The following is an 18764-nucleotide window of genomic DNA, read 5'->3' as shown; positions in this document are numbered from 1 at the left end:
TGCCTCGTTCCAATACTGGGCCAGCACGACGAGCAAATCTGCGAATCCGCCCCCGCCCCCCCCCCCCCCCCCCACCCCCACCCCCACAAAAAAAAAAGAACCCACCCCTTTGCTCCGCTCCGCCTCGTCTTCTCTCACCAATCGCTGCCGCTCCGGCCGGCTCGCCTTGGCTCCTCGCGCACTCCTCCTTCCCAGCGCGGCGGCGGCGCCACCTCGCAGTCAGGTCGGCTTATCGATCCTTCCCCTTCCCATGCCTTCTAGTCCTCTCCCCTCCTCTCCTATTGCTGGTGGGATGTTTTTAACCTTTTATAATATCTTCTCTGCTATTGACTGATTTATAACTTTATCCCCACTGGAGTTGAGCATCAATGTGATAATCACTGTTTGTGAATGTTATTAGAAACTTGCTCTGTACATTATTATTTACTGCTACGCTGTTTTATCCTTAACATTTCCACCGGATCCCAGCTCCTTTAAGAATTAGCACCGAAAAGAATACCATCAAATCCCTCAAGAACGACATAAAGCAACTGAAAATAAATTGGCAGAGCTACAAGCGTCGTTAGAGGCGATGAAGATGGAATATCTCAGTTGAGAATGTAAAAGCTTCTCTTGCCTGCAAAATTATTACCTTTTTCCTCTTTTTTTCGCGACCGTGCCTTAGCACGTATTTCATTAAGAAGAAAGTAGTTTACATACACAATACTTGATGCAGCCAAACAGAGCTTGACCAGCACAAGAGCACAAAGGACTAAAAACAGAGAAACACTGGAGAAAAGAACAACCAAACTCACAGCCAACAAGCGACCAAAGCAGCGACCACAACAAACTGACAGCAGGAGAAGCACGAAGGGAGAGGACACACCCAACCCTGCCACCCTAACAAGGCTACCCTAAGAACTGAACCTGCAAAAGGGATACACCGTCGCCAAAGATGCTGAGGGAGAGCAAGCTCGAAGCACAAAGCGGTGGTGAAGCATCCACCGAATAGCACGACCACGGCGGCAAAGCATCCGCCCGAGTGAGTGGAATAACAGTGGCAAAGAATCCACTAGGGTAGAAGAACGACGACGGCAAAGCATTCTCCTGGACCAAACAACGGTCGAACAAAGTCCACCCGACCAGCACAAATAGGTGACAAAGCATTCGCCCAGAACGATCACCATCTGCAACAACACAACAGGGCGGCAACGTATCCGCCATGACCTAGGCAACCAAGGCGATAGTGTGTAAAACAAAGCGAAGGCAGGTACAGAGGATGAACCACACCGACTAGCCTTGGGGGACTCGGGGGAGGAAGGGGCAAACGAATGATGCCTCCAAGGAGGAAAACGGCGCCCGAGGGCGTCGCCATCATCGGTCTACAAGCAGGTAGAGGCTTTTGCCTCGACCTCACCCCCTAGAGCACGCCACGATGGATAGGAACCACTAATGTTGGCGGCAACCACACAAAGGGCGGCGGCCAAAGCAGTGAAAGCACCGGTGGAACACATCAACGGCAAGGAGGCAGCGGGGCGGAAGGGCGACGTCTCCCGAGACTTCACAACAACGCCTCCGAGGAGGGGAACGACGCTCGCAGGTGCCGTCGTTGTTGGCCCAGCCCAACACCGGGCAAGGCTTTCGCCTGAAGATCTTGGTTACGAGATGAAGGCAGACCACCACACACACCACCCAACGGCAGGGGCACCCAAGCACACCGCAACACCCCCAGTGGCTAGATCCGGTGGGCTAGGGGGACCGGAGAGGTGGAGCGAGGGAGGGGAGAGCCCCCTCCACCCCCAGCCTGCAGCCAACCTCAGGCGATGCCCCCCACCCAGGCCGAAGCGGCCATAGGCGGCGGACCCCCCGGCAGCGGTCGGAGACGGAAGCCTCGGGCCCGGAAGTCAAAGATCCATACCGGGAAGCGTAGATCCGAGCCCGGCGGCCGAAGATCCGGCGAAAGCCTGGGGAGCGGCACCAGCCGGCGTGGAAGGAGTGCCAGGAACGGTCGGAGCGGGTGGAGAGGGAAGGGGGTAGAGAGGAGAAAAGGAGAGTAGAGGGGAGGAGGCAGGGTTGCCGCTGCTGCCCGGCGGCCGCCGCCGCCGGTGACGGCCGGCGAGGCCCGGTGGAGGGAGGTGGCGGCGATGTACCCCCTAATTAATGCATGTAAAGCCTTTGTAATTGGCATATGGATCCTTCCGCAAATTAACAGCTAGTACTATATTATATTCGGTTGGGTTAATTGAAATAGGAAAAAGTCCATTTTACTCCCCTCACCTATCCACTTTGTTCGCTTAACCCCCCGAACAAAGTTTTGGCTCACTTTACTCCCCTAAACTATTTCATTTGGTCCAATCTACCCCCTAATTAGATTTCTCTTTTTTGTTTCTTCGTGTATGAGTTGAATTTTGAGTTCAAATTTTGTGAGCACATACAAAACATGATGCCTTATGTTACAAAATTATACTAAGAATTTTTCATGGTTATTTTCATAGGTTAGGAATATTTAATACGAAATTGATCTTAGATATACAAAACTGTACGAAAAGTAATCATGAAAAAATTCTAATATATTTTTAGTAATCATGAAAAAATTCTAATATATTTTTAACATGGAGCATCATGTTATAAGTCAACTGACAAAATCTGAAATTAAAATTCAATTTGTACGCGAAGAAACAAAAATGAGAAATCTAATTAGGGGGTAGATTGGACCAAATGAAATAGTTTGGGTGAGTAAAGTGAGCCTAAATTTTGCTTAGGGGGTTAAGTGGACAAAGTAAATAGGTGAGGGGAGTAAAATAGACTTTTTCCATTGAAATATGTGCGTGATTACTCTTAACATTAACTTTCCTATAAAGGTTATATCTCCTTTTAATATTGAGCTTGGTTAGATTGTGAATGCTAACCACCAACTTTGTTGTATGTACACAAGATCAAGCACATGCATGCATAAGTATGTCTCAACATATAAATACAGGAACTACAATGGTGTTGGTTATGGAAACAAGAATTTAGTTGTTACTAGTACAGCTGGTGTCTCTCTTGAACAAGAGATGTCAGAAAACTATGAAGAATCATCACCCTCAAATAGCATGGGTTTTGATCCGCGGTATTCATGTTTAGTGAGATCTTTTACAAATGGTGGGAAATTCCATGAACCTTCTGTGATAAAACATTTAGGTAGGCTCTTAGTACTTGCTTTTTTTCATGGTTCTTGTATCTGTATTTGGCTATTTGCCATGCGTTTATGCATGGTAACTATAGTAATATTTTTTTGAGCAATGTAACTATTAATATTGTTGTGTTGTTACCTTCACCATCATGCATTCTAATGCTATCATAGTTTGGATTACTTCTGGGCATGATCCAACAAATTTTCCTATTTGATATTCTTCAGTGCCTCTATTGTGTTAACTCTATGTACCATATGACACTTTCCCCTGTATCTTGGTAACCTGAATGCATAATATGTCTCTTTTGCTGCAGAGGTGAGCACCGAGGAAGACTTTCCTGAAGTGAAAGTGGAGTTTCAGGTAAGCTACAGCTTGTTCCTCACCATTCTATTATCGCCTTTTGCAGGTACCTATATGACTGATTGGACTTGCTAACTGGAAACATATTTAGGCCATAACAGTTCAATTAGCCAATGTCGATTTTCTGCATTCTGCTCAAATATTGCCAATTCATCAATCAATGGTACAGTTAGGTAATTCTGCTATTTTGAGTAGCTTCAGTTTAGCTGCCTAACTGAATGTTCTGGATTTGTACTTGTTAGTCTTACTTTTGAAAGGACCTGGACGTACGGTTCGTCAACACCATCATCCAAAAATGCCACTATATACTGTGGGGGCTGAAGTCAGTGTGCTTTCTTTGGGATGCAGATCTGACAGATCGGTATGCCTATTGTACCATATTAGTATCTTTCCAAATTTGATTAAACTTGTTTAAAACTTTTGTTTTGTCACCCATTTTTCTTGAAATTAGCTACCATAGCTACTCATCATAGGCTTGGAATGCTGATGCTAATAGAGTTTTTGCGACCTGAATATATCAAGAGACTATCCAATGTTGTAACCCATAGTCTGCTGGTTCCTTAATGAAAATTATCACTAACAAAGCTTCCCATTTCATGCAGTGTATTAGATTTGAAATGCAGCCCTGTCGAACCTATGTTTGTCTCTGCAGCTGCATCAAAACCGTAATGCTTAGTTTCAGATATTATGCACTTGATAAGAAGTCCATTGAATAATTATATGTCATGTACCTTTTTTTGACAGCACTGCATTATTATACTTATTTTCAGCTTATACACCTTTTCAGGCATGGATCATCTATTTTTCAGAGAACAGGATTTGCAAACTTTACTGTGTGGCATATGAAAACATGGAAGCCATTGGTACTTCTTTTGCTTTCATTCTCTTCTCTTGAAATTGTATGTGTTGTGTAGCCAGTTATCTTTCCTAAGCAGCCCCCCACCCTTTTCTTTTTCTTCTATTGTGAAGAGACAGTCCTCCCTCTTGGTGCGGATCCACCTGCTATCACCTCTCTTTGCTTCAATCGCAATGGAAAAACAACTAGGTGCTAGTTGAGATGATCTACTCTGCTTAGTGCCTAAGCATCATCTAGCATCAGTTTTTTAACTAGAGCCTCAACCTGAATTAAAAGCTTAGCTAGTTAGCAAATATCAATATTTGCAGTTTACTAATGAAACATCTTATTGGTTGAACGGTTTTAGAACTTTGCATCACTCTTTAACCTACCACGCTAGAATTTGCTTATGTTTGCATGATACATTTCTTTCCTTTTTGTGATTATCTGAGCCCATCATCTTCCTTAGCTGCAAGTAGACTTGTCTACTGGTCTTCAAATTACAGGATGGCCTGCCCATGATTCCTCAGTGAGCTCGGTTCTTTTTGGGCCAGCAGAAATTAGCATCTTCAGTGTAGGCTCAGATGGAAAGGTACATGTTTCACTGTAAGATTGTGTATAATGCGTGGGTTGTATCGGTTGAACCCCATGGGCTGATTATATAGGAGTACATGGCTTGGAGGGCAAGTAGACTCTCCTAGAGATAAGGAAGGTTATTCTGGGATTACAATCAATCCTAAACTAACCATATCCGGAGTAGCCTAATATACTCTAACATTCACCTTTTCCTTTTAGTGCATTGATGCAACTAGTCATATCAATGTGATAAAAAAAAACGTGGAGTATGCAGTTGGTATCCAAAATGGATTGTATGGTGTGACCCATAGCTAATGGTTGCAAACCCTTTCCCATCAGAGTGATTTTTCCCCTTTTTTGTGGTTTAGAAGTCTTACGGTTTCTTAACTTATCTACATCTCAATTCACAATCTATTAAAACTGTTGTACTTATCGCAACAAAATCATCAAAATGTTGTCTATGTTGCATTTGTCCTGATTGCTGGAATATAAAACCAAAATGTAAAATGGGGAAAAATAGGTATGTTACGTCAACAATAAAAAAGAGTGGAATGTGTTGCCCTGTATCATGAGATCAAACCAGAAGTACTACTGAAGCAAAATTAAAATACTACTGAAAAGACACTGAAGGGTATTAAATGAACTGTCAGATGCTTAAGGGGTCATGTAAATAGATGTAGATCCGGCCATTGGGAACACAATACATTTACAACACATACATTTAAATCTAAATATGCTCTTTTTGGGGTTGGCTTGACGTCATCCTTTCTTTTCTCATGGTGAGGATTTGGCCCTACTAATAACCGTCTGCACATCAGGTTGCAGTTCCATGGGTCCTCATGGTCAGATAATCTTAGTATTCCACAATATCTCCAGTTAGCAGATATAAACAAAATAAATTGCAGTACATTTATATTATTATTTTTCTTAGTACCAATGTGGATTCATTCATAAAAATATTTATTTTGTGATCTTTCATTACTTTGCATGATTTCATCCATGTTAACTTTATTCACTTTATAGATATTTGGATAGAGCTTGCCCAATCAAGGTCAGATTCTTTGGTCAAGAGATTGCAGGAGGTGAGAACACCCTGCATTTCATGATTATTACTGGATTGTTATGACACTTGAATTGCTCATTTCTGTCTGTGCCTCTATTGCCAGATTTTGCAATCCTGAGAGCTTTAACAAACAAATACATGAGATAGCATTGGATTCTAATGGTAAGAGTATTAGAGATTGTATAGCTGATTTATGCTTACCATGTATACTTGATTGTATTCCTTGTATACCAAGCAATATTGGTTATATACTAAAGGTTACCCCCTCATTAGGGTGTGTGGTGTTTCCCTCAATTCTACCTCTCTACATGGTATCACGAGACCGGGATCAATTTGACTCTTTTCCTTCTGCTCCTCTCCACCCTAAATGCGTCGCGATCCCATCGCGCTGCGTCCTTCCCTCCCTGCGCGCCATCCTTCTGGCGGCGTCCCTGTCTCCCTCTTCCCGCCGACCATGGACTCCACCGCTGACTCTGCTCTGTCCGGCACCACGCCCACCCTCAGCGCCGGCTCCATGCCTGCCCTCGGCGCCGGCACCCCGCCTGCCGTGGGCGCCGGCACCTAGCCCGCACTGGGCGCCAACACCGCGCCGGCCACGAGCGCAAGCACCCTACCTGCGCTCGGCTCTGGATCCTCCCCTGCCAGCAGTGACGACACGATGCAGGGCAGCGGCGCCGGCTTCATCCTCTACTCCACGCCGCCGGCCGTCGTCCACCCCTACGCCACCGTCTCCATCAAGTCCCATGTCCCCATGACCCTGGCGATGAAGAACTCCACCTACTCCAAGTGGGCCTCCTTCTTCAAGTCGATGTGCGACAAATTCGGCCTCAAATCGCACATTGACGGCACGGTGGCGCCTCCTCCCGATGTCCCCAACTGGGATCAAGCGGATTGCTGCGTCCGCTCCTAGATCTTCGACTCCGTAGATGACTCCGTCCTCAACCTCGCCATAAACAACGACGAGCAGACCGCCCGGGCCCTTTGTCTCGCCATTGAAGGCCTCTTCCACGCCAACAAGCAATTCCGGACGATCTTCCTCAGCCACGACTTCCACTCCATGACGGAGGGGGACTCTTCCATCTCAGAGTACTGCCAGCGCATGAAGACTCTTGCTGACGCCCTCCGCGACGTCGACCACCCCATCCAGGACTCCCAACTGGTGCTTAACCTCCTCCGCGGCCTCAATCCTCGCTACTCCAACACCGCCGACGACATTGCCAACTCCACCGCCAGCTTCCCGACATTCGCTCAAGCCCGCGACATGCTCACCTTGATGGAACTCCGCCTCGCCAACGAGGAGAAGGTCTCCACCACCACCGTCCTTCTCGCGGGGACCAGCTCGTCATCTTCCTCCTATAGCTGCCCGGGCGGGTGCCGCTCTGCCTCTGGCTTTGTCCAGACCAACGGCGGCGGCGGCAAGAAGTGGAAGGGGAAGTAGGCCGGGGCAGCTTCCAGTCACTTGCCAGCGGCGGCCAGCAGGGCGGCGGTCCACCGCGCCCCACCGGCCCGTGGTTCTGTTTCAGTCCAGAGGCCGGCCCATATGGCAACATGGGCCACCAGCAGGCCGGCGGCTAGTATGGCTATGGCGGAGGGGGGGGCTGGTGTGTGTCCGCACTAGGGCTCCTCGGGCCACCTATTTAGGCCCACATGGCCTTTGCTCCTCTCCAGGCATCCCCCCGGCCTAAACGTGGGATCAGGCCGGGCTTGTTGCTGCCCTCAACTAGATGGCGATGCAGAACGGTGGCTAGGTCATCGACTCAGGAGCTTTCGGCCACATGGCATCCTCAGATGGTATTCTCCTCTCCCGCCTACCCTCCTCTCACTCCTTCATCACAGTAGGCAATGGTCAAACCCTACCCATCACGTGCCGTGGCAACTCCACCCTTCCCACCCCTACCTCGCAATTTTGCCTTAATAATGTTCTAATTGTTCCATCCTTAATCCGTAACCTGATTTTCGTTCGTCAGTTTACTAGGGACAATAATTGCACTATAGAATTTGACACTCTTGGTTTTTCTGTCAAGGATATTTCGACCAGACGCGTGATTCTTCGCTGCAATAGTGCCGACGATCTTTACACCATCCTTCCAGCCGCCAGCACCACGGCTCCTCACGTCGGCCTCGCCATCTCCTCCAACCTGTGGCATCTTCATCTCGGTCATCCTGGTCCTGCCGCCATCGACACACTTAGAAATAATTCCTCCGTTATTTGTAATAAAGGGACTCATACCTTATGCCATTCGTGTCAGTTACCTTTTTCATCCTCTAGTTCACGCAGTACTACCCCCTTTGGACTAGTGCATTGTGATGTTTGGACTTCCCCCGATGCTAGCATATGTGGTTACCGCTACTACCTTGTTATTCTGGGCGACTACTCACACTTTTGTTGGACCTTTCCCCTGGTTCACAAATCCGACATTCCCACACACATTGTTAACTTCTGTGCCTATGCCCACACACAATTTAGCCTACCTATTCGGAGCATCCAACCGGATAACAGGACCGAGTTTGTCAACAAGACTCTCATGTCCTTCTTGACCTCTTGGGGTGTTCATTTGTGCCTTTCGTGTCCCTACACCTCTCCACAAAATGGGAAAGCTGAACGTGTCCTCCGCACCTTAAACAATATGACCTGCTGATTCATTCCTACATGGCCGCCACCTATTGGGCTGAGACCCTAGCGACCGCTACATATCTACTCAATAGGTGACCATGCTCCGCCATTCAGAATGACATCCCCTTCCGCCTACTCCATGCGCAGTCCCTCGACTACTCCCACCTGCACGTCTTTGGGTGCTTATGCTATCCTAACCTCTCCGCCACGGCACACCACAAACTTGCCCCTCGCTCTACCGCTTGTGTCTTGGTTATTCGTCCTCTCACAAGGGATATCGTTGCCTCGACTTGTCCACTCGCCGAGTTATAATTTCCCGGCATGTTGTCTTCGATGAGTCCTCCTTTCCCTTCTCCAACCCCACTCCTCTATCTCAACTGGACTTTCTCTTGTCAAGCCCCTCCGGTCTTCCTGCTGCTGCTGCTACCACGGTCGCTCCATCCACGGATGTTGAGCAGCCGCGGCCCTCACCCGCTTTTTTGCAGGATATCACTGATGAATACCCCGCCATCCTGGTACGCGGCTCGATCGTGCGCCCTGCGCCCCTGGCCGCACTGCTCCAACCCAGACTAGGTGGGTTTGTTGTCGGGCTGCCTGGGCTCGGCAGTCCAGCTTTTGCCCCGAGCTCCTCCACGCCTCCCGGTGGCGTGGCCTTCTCCCGCGGTGGGTCCGCTCCCTCTGCTGAGGCGCACTAGCCGGTGCTCCCACCCCTACGGTGCGACTTCCACCTCGTCTACGGCTGTCGTCCACCTCAGGCAGCTCCTGCTCCTCCGCCTATGCTCCAGCAGGCCCCAGTTCCTCCGGCGCTAGCTCCTGCGCCGCCCCGCCCCGTCACTCGCTCTGCCACTGGGGCCATCGAGCAGGTGCAGTACAGGAACCTAACAGCCACAACCTTCTCGACATCGCCTTCACCGATTCCGATGAACTACCGCGGTGGTTTGTCCGATGCCAACTGGCGTGCGGCCATGGCCGATGAGTTTCAGGCTCTCATCGACAACAATACCTGGCGTCTCGTTCCGCGGCCCCCCGGCGCCAATGTTGTGATGGGCAAGTGGATCTTCAAGCACAAGTTCCACTTTGACGGGTCACTTGCCCGACACAACGCGCGCTGGGTGGTCCGCGGCTTCTCCCAGTGACACGGCATCGACTACGACAAGACATTCAGCCCGGTTGTCAAACCGGCAATGATACAGACCGTCCTCAGCATCGCCACCTCCCGTGCCTGGCCAATCCACCAGCTGGACGTGAAGAACGTATTTCTTCACGACCATATCGAGGAGACCGTCTACTACCAGCAGCCTCCCGGCTTCGTCAACCCTGCCGCCCCTGACCACGTTTGTCTGTTATAGAAATCCTTGTATGGCCTCAAGCAAGCCCCAAGGGTGTGGTACTAGCGGTTCGCCTCCTTCATATGCCAGCTCGGGTTCATCGCCTCCACCTCCGAGCATCGCCTACCGGCTAGTCTACATCGACGACATCATCCTCACCGTCTCGTCCTCGGCACTACTCCAGCACATCATGGCCCATCTTCACTCCGAATTCGCCATGACGGACCTCGGCGATCTCCACCACTTCCTTGGCATCTCCGTCACGCGCTACGCCCATGGCATGTTCCTGTCTCAGCGATAGCACGCCTTGGATCTTCTCCAGCACGCCGGCATGGCTGAGTGTCACTCTACGGCGACCCCTGTTGACACTCATGCCAAGCTCTCGGCGAACGACGGTGCCAAGCTCAAGGATGGCTCTGAGTACAGGAGCCTTGTAGGGGCTCTTCAGCACCTCACCCTGACTTGACCTGACCTGACGTATGCGGTCCAGTAGGTGTGTCTCTTCATGCATGATCCACGCGAGCCCCATCTCGCGCTGATCAAGCGCATCATGCGCTACGTGAAGGGGGCACTCTCTCCTCCGGGCTCTACATCGGCATCGGCCCTGTCCAGTCCCTGACTGCTTACTCTGATGCAGACTGGGCTGGCTGCCCGGACTCTCAACGCTCTACCTCAGGGTTCTATGTTTACCTCGGGGACAATCTGGTATCTTGGTCCTCCAAGCGTCAGACCACAGTGTCCCGGTCCAGTGCTGAGGTTGAGTACCGGGCCGTGGCCCATGCTGTTGCCAAGTGTTGTTGGCTTCGCCAGCTTCTTCAGGATTTCCACATCCCTCTCGCTTCGGCCACAGTTGTCTACTACGACAACGTGAGCGTTGTCTACATCACAGTCAACCTGGTCCATCACCGGCGCATGAAGCATATTGAGGTTGACATCCACTTCATCCGCGAGAAGGTCACCTTGGGACAGGTCTGGGTCCTCCATGTCCCATCTTCCCATCAGTTCGCAGACATCATGACGAAAGGCCTACCAGTTCAGCTGTTCACTGACTTTAGGTCTAGTCTTTGCATCCGAGATCCTCCCGCTGCGACTGCGGGCGGGTATTAGAGATTGTATAGCTGATTTATGCTTACCATGTATACTTGATTGTATTCCTTATATACCAAGTCACATTGGCTATATATTAAAGGTCACCCCCTCATTAGGGTGTGTGGTGTTTCCCTCAATTCTACCTCTCTACAAAGAGGCCGTTGGTTACCTCCGGTTTGGTCCATGCCCCAATATATCAGGTTTCCATCATTACCCGATTGTCCCAGTTATTTTTTTTTCAGAAACGAGTGCCAATGCATTCATCTGCAATTTCCCTTCAGGTACAAGGCCATGAAAGTGGATTGAGGACACTACCACACACAGTTCATCTATCAAAAGTGTGGATTGGCATCCAACATCAACGGGTCTGCAGACCACTCTGTCCGGGTCACATCTATTTATGAGCTATAAAGCAAGGTAATCGCCTTGAGATTTTATCATTGTCTCGATGCAATCAGAGAATATTATTGTGGAAAGCGATCAGTGAAGCTCCTGGTGACAACCTGTTTCCCAGCAAGCAAGCATCCATTATTATCGACAGTCTTGTCCTTTTGGGATGCTTTTGGTGTCACGATATTTTTTTTTTCATGGAAGAGGTGTGTTTGTGTTTTGTAGCTGCGCTGTACACTTTGGTGAGTTGATCCAACATTCTTTGTTAACAGAAACATGTATAGAATTATGTGATCCTTTTGTATGCACACTAGCTAGATTAAATTGTTACATTAGCTGGTTACTTCCAATGTTCGAACATGTCTGATCATTCATCAAAAGTATTTAGAGGATCAATGCCACGCGATTTGTCTCGTGGTGGCAGTTAGCAAGTAAGGAACACCGTATGATTATATGATATGGCTTATGTTCATCGCCACATAGAGAGCATTCATGTTTCATCGGAAACCAAGTTTGTATGAATTCATTGGTATAACATTGTTTGCCGTATGTTGCAGTTCATGTATCGCCATGTTATCATTCTTATCTGCTCAGTTTTGTTTGGTGTGTATAAGTAGGCCATGTGCATGATGCGCCCAAGTGTGTGTCGGTGTCATTTTCTTGCCTGACCTGATTAATTGGTTTTCTTGCTGAAATGAACGTGAACAGCAGATTTGAAATCGAGTCTGTTGGACCAGCACTGTCGATTGACTTCGATTGAAATAGAGCCCAGTTGTAACGAATGCAATGGATGCAAATAATATCTTGGTGATTGGCTATCATAATTCATACAGAGTCCGTGTGATCTCCAGAGCCCTGATTGTTTATGAACATGGGGCGTCATTTCTAATGTCCCTATACTGCAGCACACCAATAATAGAGATCAGTACTGTAAGCTTGCGACATGTTATCCAGAAGCAACACAAAAATCAATTCCATGCAATGAGTTGTCTCTAACATTGTCTTCCCTCCTCACTTATCACCTCAGTTGTTTCAGGTACGCTATGTTAGAACAACTCGTAACTCGCTTCACGTGCTAGTAGTAGTAACTTTTGATCCATGGACGTAGCTGTACCTGTACCCATATGAATGACACGGGAAATTTGCACACATCATCTCATATAGATACGCAATAATTAATTTCATACACACACCGGAGCATTAAAAAGCATATGCACTTGCCGTTGGGGCTACTAATTCGTCACCCTGTGGATCGCAGTTCTTCTTTTCCCCAATAGGGTTGATTGCTGCGTGGTGGCAGGGCCGGGGAGGTGTATTGATCAGTCTCTGCAGCTTCCAACTGCCATCAGACGATAGTTATCTGGAGTCTGGACCGGCTCCAAAACTACTGGTTGCTCCAAGTAGTTTTGATTCCAACAGACAGTAACAGTTGCCTCATCAAGTTGCAACTAACCTTTCTTTCAAAAAAATGAGTTGCAATTAACCGTCCATCAACCCATGCTCCGCACGGGCTAATATTTTTAAAATCTATTGAATTTAAAAATTATTTAGAAATTAAACTCCGAGCTAATAATCGAAATTGTTTACCAACTACTCTCTTATTTTTTAATATTTCAACGTAATACTCATATACTACTCTCTAATTTTTTAATATTTCAACGTAATACTCATATAGATATGTACTTATCTTTGTCCAGTAGTGATTGATTTTAAATTAGTAATTACTCTATACATTTTTTTATCCACATTCACACTTTTTTCATGTTGTATCGCACCTCCATACATTGTGTTAGCATAAAATCAATACATTTTGTATGTGTTTGAATTTATTTAATGTACCCTAAGTTGAGCTATAATTTTAACATAGAAATCTATATTCTCATAACTTCCTCTATATCTTTATAAATGATAACACACCCATCATGCATATATACTTGATTATTATATCATATACCATAGTGTACAAAATAGACGATTTAGAATCATATATTGGTGTACATTTTTAATTAAGGTGATTTTGATTCAAATTTAGGGTTAGCTCATGTTATTTTTAATAATAGCATATGTGGGTAATATTGATTTAAATTTAAGGTGTTATTGTTTTTTATAGTAGTGGTGGCGATTTAGTTGCAAATTCATAGGGTTATTCTAAATTATTTTTATAATGGTATAAGTGGGTAATTTTGACAAAGATTAGGAAGTTACTTTAGTTCATTTTATACCATGTTAGAGGTGCGTAATTTAAATATAGATTTAGGGGTTCCTCTATGCTATTTTCATAATGGCATTGGTGGGTAATTTTTTGGAAAATATAATAGATCTAATGGGTATAAAGATTTTTATGAAAATTTCTAGGATTCCTCTCTTTTTCTAGAGTGTCGACCTAGGATCCTAGGTGGCTTCATCTGAAGGCTTCAAAAGGAGTTGAAGCCTCCAATTAGTAATAGCAAGATTTTTTAAGGCAAGAACTTAACTTGGCCTGTCGTAGAAAATCAACCTGTTGACGACATGAGCAGAGTATCAATGGGACAGAGCATGCTCTATCCAGAGCCCAATAGCATGAACATCATGTGAGCATTGCCGATGAACCTCATGAATCGTAGTGCAGCAATAACTGATGCATGTACTGAATAATGATGCAGCCGTAGTGGCTAGGCGGCCGGTTTTGGTTGCTGCTTCAGGCTTTCCGCTTTCAGCTCACAAGCAGGTTGCAAGTGGCATGGTCTAGCTGCTTCCGGGTCCGGAGCGCGCGGAGCCCTTCAATAGTCGCTAGCCGCTAGTCTTATTGGCTCCCGTTTTGACAAGTTCGATGTGCACGGTAGCTAGAGGCTAAAGGACAAAGGCCGCACAGACAGAAGAACAGCACTATTTATATATATATACACACATTGATGAGAAAAGATGCAAGCGCTGCTAGTCTAGCATAAAAGCGGCAGTCTAGAGGCGCGTACAACGGGGCTGCAGCTGACGAGTGGCGAGTAATTGGACGTACGTGAGTACGTGACGCGGCCTGTTGCAGCTAGCTGCGTTCGGGAGGCCGGTCGACCGAATCATCGGCCAACAGGGCAGCAGCACCATGCCTAATGCCTTGCATGCGACGCGATGCGATGCAGCTACAAGCTTTGGTGCACGCCATTACTGCCGGCCTCGGCGCTCATAACTGCGCGACACCAACCTGTTGACAAGCCCATTTCAGCTAACCCTGAGGCAGACACATCCGTAACCGCAACGCTTGCGTGGGCTGAACACGTAAGCGAATTGTTGCGTCTTCCTATGCACCGTACCTGGCTGACACGTGTGGGCGAGGCGCTCGTGCCCCTTACCGACCGGTGGCTACCCCGTTCCTCATCAGGAAAGTGACTACGAATTCACGATGGCCCAGCTCGTGGCCACACGTTTCCAAAAGGAAAGCAGCAGGCGTATGGTGGGAAAGCCTGGAAAACCACCTCCCATCCCGTGACCATGTCGAAACCATCGTAGACGACCGGTGTCGTCGCGGCGGCGTTTCCGTCGTCGTCCCTGCATGCAGGACAGCAGCAACGTGCGCGCGTGAGCGTCTCCATCCCGCGCGCTCGCCCGAAAAAGGCGCCCGGATTCGTGCCCAGCGGCTAACCAAGCCTGCCCGCCCGACGGCCCATGAATCCCCCCCCTTCCCCACCGCCTCACCCGGCCGGCCGGGGCTGCCGCCTGCCCAACGCCGAACGCCAACACCACACCCCTGCACCCACCGCACCGCCCACGTCTCCCCCCCACGACAGCGACCGCGAACGCTCACGGGGGATCGCCGGCGCCCCATCGATCGATCAATCAGGTGGCCTCGATTGTAAAGGCACAACCAGTCACGCACAACGCTACGGCCTTTGAGACGTGGCGGATGCATGATTCGGGACGACCTCCCTTTCGGCGTGGCAACCGCCTGCCTGCCTGCGGCTGCACGCGCGCGCGCACCGGCTTTCCGTTTCCTTCCGGGCAGGGAATGCTAGCTAGCTAGCTGAAAGTACCTCTGGCCTCTGGGGGGAGAGGGAGATGCGCGTTCCGGTGAGGAGGCCGCGGCCGCGGCAGGCCGGCACCGGACGAAAATGGACGGATGGGCCGAGTCATGGGGGTGTGAGCGCATGAATATAATGGTGCACGCCAAAGTTGGTGGCTATCGATCTGCCCTGTCTTGTCGAGGCTTGATTGGCGTATGCACGGATTTGGAATTCGGATGTTGATTTAAGATGGTTTAATTAGCTTTGCTGGAGCCTGATGATCTGACTGGGGAAGCATGTATGTATCGATCACATGGTGCAACAGTGGATACAATGAAAGCCGCCTCAAAATGGAGTAGGAGTATACAGCATGCATGCACAGCAGGTACTACAGTGCTTGCCAATTAAAACGGAGAAAGATGTTTATCTACGCTATAGCATTCTTTCCTTCCTTCTTTCTCTCTAAACGAACCAGGCTGGCGAATATATTCAAAAGAAAAAAAGTTTATCAAGACTAAAAAGCAAAACAAACCAAATATCAACCGGTACCATGGTCGCATTACTCAACTAACCAGTGCACCAGCACACTACCAAATCGCCACATCACCGTGGCACATGTACCAACGCCACCACGAGCAGCAGCTCTTCTTCCTTTTTCCTTTTTTTTCCCCTTCGTCACAAAATATATACTTAAAAAGTTCAACAATTATGGGATATTTATTACGAAGGTTATTTCCAAGGCAGCTATGCAGATATGATTTTTTTTTCATGTTTGAAACTCAATATTTTAAAAATTGTTGATATAGCTAACTTTTCAAAAGTTTGGCAATATAACCTTGTAAAAGTGCAGCACTTATATGACATCCATGAACACTAGCACGCACACTCCTTTTCGCTAACACAAATATACATGCAATTTTTTTAAAAAATCATTAATTATTTTCCGGAAAACTTATTAACAATTAATATCCTTGAAGGTACTTATACGGAAACTCCTACTACATTGTATATGTGGTCTTCTGTGCGAGTGCTTTTCTGGACCACACAACACAGCAGCAGGTCATTTACGAACAGCCAGTGAGCAAACTAATAATGCTTGCTAGCATATTGTTGTGTGTACCAGAAACAAAATAATAAGCGCATTAATCGCTAACTAATTAGGTTAGCGCACCGGCCGTGTACGATCGGCTGGTACTCGGATTAATTGAACTCTCGATAATCATCAAAACATGCGACGGGAATTATCATTACCGCCCTTAATGACGGATCGTTTATATTCCCGCCGTGCATTACCACTACGACCTCCGCGCGCCGGCCGTCTGCTTAACCACCACACGCCATGCCTTAACTTGGCTGCTCGATCGGTTACGTGGATGACACTCCGCGATCCGCGCCTCTCACTGGCTGATCCATCTCAGACTAGCTAGCTACTCGCTCCGTCCCAAATTACCGAAAAGATTTATGCTGACGGCTACAAGTGATTTGTGCTGGCGGGCTGAGCACCCGTTAGTAACCTTGAGCAAGCACTTGAGCCAGCACAAATGCTATCTGCGTTGGTGGGTACTTGCCCGTCAGCAAAAACAACTCTATGCTATTGGGCGTTATTAGGCACCCACTAGCACAGATTTCTGTGCTGGTGAGTACTTATGCCACCCACCAGGAAAAAAGTATTTTTCCCGTTCAATATATTATTTACCATGAGCTTTTTATTATTTCTAATTCCCGCTTTTAGTCACCACATTGAAATATGTATCTCCAACCACACAACATGACACAACAAACTTGAGTAATAAATAATTCGTATTATTAAAAACTGCATCGTACATAATATATAATTCACATTATTAAAATCCAACATTTGGAATAGAGTTGTTCTTTGTCATGCTAATATTAAAACTACTACGCCCATCTACGAAGAGTTGTGCACTCGTCCATCATCAACACGCTATCTTTATCAAAGAATGCTCCATCCTCATGACAAATCTTGCATAGAATGAACCTCATCATGTCCGTACAAATGTTGTCGATTTGTTTTTCTTCAATCTTGTTGTAGTTATTGTTGATGGTAGGCATCTGCAGTTAAAATAGTAAATGAAGATTAGGATGTATTACCATTAGGAAGTTAGCACATGGTAGTGTATAAGAGACTTATGTCTTCAGAGTTCGTCCGGTACCTCCCATTATTTCTGATGAACTCGCACACGTAATAGACGCATAGTACAGAGCCGGGAGGTTGCTTGTGGCACTGCAAACAAATAGAAAAATGATACAATGATGAGTTGTTATTAATGACAAGTCTATAATATACGAGAAAAGCAAGTTTTTATGTTTTTACATATTTATGATATATTATTTTTATAGCTTTTATCCTTTTTGGATTGTGGGGCCCGTCTTTTAGCATGTTAAGCTTGTACGTGCTTTGAGAATATAAAAATAAGAGTTAGTAATATAACTTAGGTGCATAGAATGTCAACATACATATAAGTACTACCAAGGAATATCTTACTTTTATATAATGCCTATGAAATCCTTGTACCTATCTCTATCATAGCTGGCTGAGTAAAGGACCACTGCTTCTCCTAGCTTGGGTAAAATCATGATGCAAATCTAATGGTCACTGCATTATATTAAAATAATTTATATTATAGATGGTATTAAATAGTACGATATAATTAAAACTAGCTTACTCAAAACCGTAAGGAGCCATGATATAATCCTTGTCAGGCCTTTTCCGCATCACTTTAGAAATGTCTACAAACACTTTGTGCATTTCTTCTCTATGGGCTTTATTTTTGATAGCATCTTTCTTCGCTTGTGTCTCTGCTGCATCTATTTGTGCTTTGATCGTTTGTCATTTTGAGCTTGTGCTCTGCTTGGTTATTTGTGCTGGGTCAAGGTATGCTACCTTGAACCTGCCTTGCATCAATTCTTCCTCCCTCCACTGCATCCTGTAGGATAGGTCGCCCAGGTACTTAACATAAAATACGTATGTATTTAAAACTCGTGTATATGGTACATGTGGACTTACAAGTACCATATGGAAATGAGATTCACGTCGAGACATTGTCAACCGTACAGTCACATTGTCAACCGTACAGTCTGTGCAAATCCTCGAAATCGATCACAATCTAGAACGGGAGAACGCCAAGGAAAACCTTAGTTCGGACATGCATGGTGATTGCTCGAATGCCTTACTTCATTGCATTCATGATCCATCCATGCAGCTTATTTAGTTCCCATGGGCCATCCAGCAGATCCCACCGATACAAGAATGGTGTGCCATGCCCATATTCTATTGAGACCTCATCTGACGCAAAGAAATTGAGGTTTTGATCCTTTTCCTTTTCCCGAGAGACGCTGCGAGTTACAAATTTTTCACCGAA

General features: G+C 46.9%; 1 pseudogene; it reads left to right on the top strand.

The window, feature by feature from the left end:
• The first annotated feature begins 87 nt into the window (after window positions 1–87).
• Window positions 88–11888, top strand: LOC117838327 (uncharacterized; annotated as a pseudogene).
• The last annotated feature ends 6876 nt before the right edge of the window (window positions 11889–18764 follow it).

The sequence above is a fragment of the Setaria viridis genome, chromosome 9 (genome assembly GCF_005286985.2).
Source record: "Setaria viridis chromosome 9, Setaria_viridis_v4.0, whole genome shotgun sequence".
Taxonomy (NCBI): Eukaryota; Viridiplantae; Streptophyta; class Magnoliopsida; order Poales; family Poaceae; genus Setaria; species Setaria viridis.
The sequence above is the reverse complement of the archived record's forward strand: the minus strand, read 5'-3'. Positions and strand labels throughout refer to the sequence as shown.